The sequence below is a fragment of the Humulus lupulus genome, chromosome 7, assembly GCF_963169125.1.
Source record: "Humulus lupulus chromosome 7, drHumLupu1.1, whole genome shotgun sequence".
NCBI classification, from domain to species: domain Eukaryota; kingdom Viridiplantae; phylum Streptophyta; class Magnoliopsida; order Rosales; family Cannabaceae; genus Humulus; species Humulus lupulus.
This window is the reverse complement of record NC_084799.1, coordinates 188,620,335-188,624,888: the sequence shown is the minus strand read 5'-3', so window position 1 is coordinate 188,624,888 and position 4,554 is coordinate 188,620,335.

The window sequence follows — 4,554 nt, the reverse complement described above, 5'->3', positions numbered from 1 at the left end:
TATGCCTGTATTTCTTTGCTGAAAAAAACGTCAAAAATGTCTGGCATGATACTAGGAGTAGGTTCTTTTGTTTCTGCAACTCGTACAGGTTGTGCCTTCTTCATTTGTCGATGACAAGGAAGCTTCCCGGTGACGACAGCCCAAGGATTGTCCTCTTCAGTTCAGGGACCGTTGCCATGGAGACAGCCCAGGATTGTCTTTTTCGCCTTCGGTTCTATTTAATTCAACGCTAAGCCAAGTCGTGGGATTCGAGTGGCCTTGGACGGTGATGCTTCTGGGTTTGGCCGACTCTGATGTTGGCACAAAAGAGCAGGAAGTAATATAAGTCGTAAAAATGTAAAATTTACACTTTCATCATATAAAAGTAATTTTTTCCGTGTCTTCGTATATAAGTAATGTTTTTTACTAAAATTAACATTTTGTGTAAAATTTCCAAAAAAAATGGCAACACTGCGCGTATATATATATTAGATATAAGTAACGTGCAATTGACGTTTCTTTAGATTTATTTATCAAATTTATTAATTATTTTTATTAAATTTATATTAATGTCATATAAATTTCAAATAAATATCTTATTTTAATTAAATAATTTATTTTTATTTAAGTTTATGTTTGTTTTAGTTTTTGAATTTGAGGGTCACAACAAGAGATTGCATATTATATGTTTGATGTAATATTAAATATTATACGTGTATTTCAAATTTAAGTTTCTTGCTAGTTTTTTTTAAGCAATTTGTTGCTATTTGACAGTAAATTATATTATATGTTTAATATGATATTATTCTAATAAGTGGGTTTAAGTTTAATTAAGTTTTATTTAAGTTATAAAAGGTATGATTTTATTATTTGTAAATAATTATCATTGAAAAATATCTCAAAAATATCCTATTTTTATTTTTTATTTTATTTTATTTAAGTGGTGTTTACAATCTACCGTTAAATATAAGAATATTTTTTTAAATATAAGAATATTTTGTTAAATATAAGAATATTTTCTTAAAGTTAACATTAAAAAAAAATAAAGATTGTTAAAACCAAGAATTTTCGTTATCTACACACTTTTTATATAGAAGAGATATATTACAAGAGTTCAAAGCTCCCAAATTCGATAAAGTAATTTTTTTTCGTAATTATTTGTAATATAGAGTAGTGAATTGGCAAGTAATTTTATTATCAACTTGTCAAAATTATTGTTTTGTGAAATACTATGACATCAGTTTGATAACACATTTGTTAATTTTTTTTTTTTTATCTTTTCACTACAAAAGCAAAAGTTTTTTATTTTCTTATTTTTCTTTATGAAAATAAAAATGTGTTTAATAAGCAGCATGTTTTAATTTTTTAAAATTAAAAATAAAAATATGTTTGGTAACTTTTATTTTAGTTTTTAAAAGTAAAAAAAAAAGGTTAAATAATATTACATAAATAAATTTGAAATTTGTGTAAGGTATGTGTTGACTAGTTTTTTCGCTAACAACTTAAATAAAAGCTTAAAGAAATATAAAAGACACAGAGATTTACGTAGTTTAGGTTATTAATTAACCCTAGTCCACAAGTCATTGTATTAGGATGAGAGAATCTTGGGGTTTCAAACTTCTATGGAGATTCAAGTAGCATTTTAGCAATGCTCTCAATACAAAAACTCAAGATCCTTTACAATGTGTGCCCTATAATCCTATTTATAGATGACTAAGGACTACTAATTCTCTAATGAGGAGTAATTACAATTATTCTCTCTTCATGGAGTATTAAATGAACAAGAAACAATACATTCCAATAGTTAATATGTTGGTTGGCCCAGGTGTATCACGGCGGGCCCAATTACGAGGTTTCGGGCACTACTTTTTGTGCTAGCACGACCCTGAGAGTGTCAGGGGGTAGCTGCACGTTTTCCCATGTTAGGCCACGTCGTGAGACATCCTATTTGTCGCTTGTACAGACTCGACACCATGACTTATGCAACAATAAAATGTCAAACAGTTGCTTGTGGTCCAAGGTCGTCGCACTTGACACCTAACATCCTACTCCAGGCCCAGAGGAAAAATCTCGCAGGCCTAGAAGACTTGAATGGAGGAAGATTTGGAGAGGACATTCTGCATGTGGTTCTTGGGAAGTAGCCTTCCTTGAAGACATATTTCTCCAAGGGCAATGAATGGTCAATAAAAAGACAACGTTTTCCTTCCGGGGAGCTCTAGCCGAGCTCTAAGAAGCTTAACCAGCTTCCGTGTGGACCCAATTACTCCTAATGCATTTCACGTGTCACTTAGTGAAAATACAGATAACAATATCAAATAATATGAGATATGAAATTGCCACAAAATATGTGAAATAAAAAAAGATAGAGAAAGTTGAGAAATAAACAAACATGAGAGAGAAAATGAAGAAATAAAAAGTAGAGTAGAGAAAGCGAAGTAAAAGATAGAGAGAAAAATGATAAAAGAGAATTAATGCGAGTGATGAGATCAAATGAAGTAAGAGACAGTACAAAAAAAAGACTCTACAGCGATGACATCTATTGTGACGATTCCAAAGTCGTCGCTGTATGTAGGAAAAATCCACAAAAAAATATTTTTTTCTCAATTTATTACAAAAATAAGCCACTGTAGGGTCATCAGCAACACACGACCAGACCCTCTAAAATTCCTGATACCCTACAACAATGACTCACAGCTGTAGGATTCCATGAATTTCGAGGGAACATGAGGCAGGAACTGACTCTACGGCGATGACATGTCGTCACTGTAGGGTCTTTGTAAAAAAAAAAGAAGGAAATAAGTTTGTTATAGCGACGACCTGTCATCGCTGTAGGATGCTCAAGGAACTCAACCGCTCAGAGTTGGTTGCCTATTTGCACTGCCTATAGCGACGACTTGCCGTCGCTGTAAAGTCATCGTGGAAAAAAAAGAGGGAAATATGTTATTCTAGAGTGACAACATGTCGTCATTGTAGGATAGGGAGAGAACTTAACCGCCAAGAGTTGGTTGCCTATTTTCTCTCCCTCTGTCTATAGAGTATAATTTAATCCACTAGTCAGTTATTTTGTACTCTATAGCGACGACATGTCGTCGCAATAGGACCCAAAAAAACGTGGGAATGTGAACCGCCAAAAAATTTAAGTCAAATTTTCACAGCCTATAGCGACGACCGTCGTCGCTGTAGGTGTTAGGAGTGTGTCCTAAAAGCATGTAAAGACATTTGTTTTTTCTGTGAATAAATAAATACAATGGTTTATTATTATTGTCATATTTAGATTGTTAAATTATTGTTTGAATAATTTTGTAAATATCAGAAAAATTACATATTCATTATTGAGGATGTGATCTTGTATTAGTACGAGAGAATTAAGATCACATGAATGAATAAAAATAGTCAACAACAACAAATTAAAGTTATGGAATTCTTTAATTGGAGTTGTAAGAACAGTTTACTGAGTATCATAATGATACAAATAATCTAGATTTGGATTATTGATGTGGAAAGACATCTCGGTAAACGTGCTTTATATAATATGATTACATATGACATGGACCGATATGAATTAAAGTCTTTATCCAAAAACTATTTAATAATAAAGACTTGTAATTCATATCATAACTGATGATCATTTATAGATCAACTTAAATCCTGAGTGTTCATGAACTCCTGTTCATGTTTATTAAATATATTGATTCATTCGTTAAGGTCTCTTCAAAAAATGAGGCTAATGACTTTTGTTTTGGAGATTTAATACCATGGATGGCTGGGAACATGTATCAACAATACGGAATCTAATATTTCCTAACGGATCGTATATTAGTTCCCTTAAGGGTTAATTCTGGAACTGAATGATTTTGAGCTCAAATCTATAATTAGATTATAGATTAATTATTCACTAGTGAATTAATGGTACTTAAGGAATAAGAAGTAAATTATAAAGGTACAATGGTAATTCTTCCATTCTAATTTATGAACTAATTAATTAGAGGGTTAAACTATTGTAAGATGGTTATATCAATGGACGACTTAAGAAAAAGATTTCTGTAAAAGTATATCTATAACATAAAGAGTGCAATTCTGAATTTATAGTGGAGTAATATCAAAATTAATAAATTAACTATTATAATTAAAGAGTTTAATTATTTAGTTTCAATTTATTGGAGCTTAATGTTATAGGTCCATGGTCCCCAAAATGGCTCAAACAAACACTGACAAAGGTAAATACAAAAATGGGCAAAAATGACTTATGTGATAAGTAAAATATTTTTCTATGTATCAAATATAATTATTGCTTAATTATGTGTAATTAATTAATTATTTATTTGATTTAACAAAAATATAATTAATTTTGAATTAATTTATTTTGGGATTTTTTGTATTTAAATAATAATAAAAATTGGGAAAAATCACATGCCATCACATGCATGTGGTACATGTGTGGCACAGTGCACAGGCACTGTGCTAAACGCATAAGAGAGTGTACTCAGTCTCTTGATTCCACAATTTTAGTTATTTAAATATTAAATAAATAATGAGATATTTTAATATGATTAAAATATTATTATTTAAACAAAA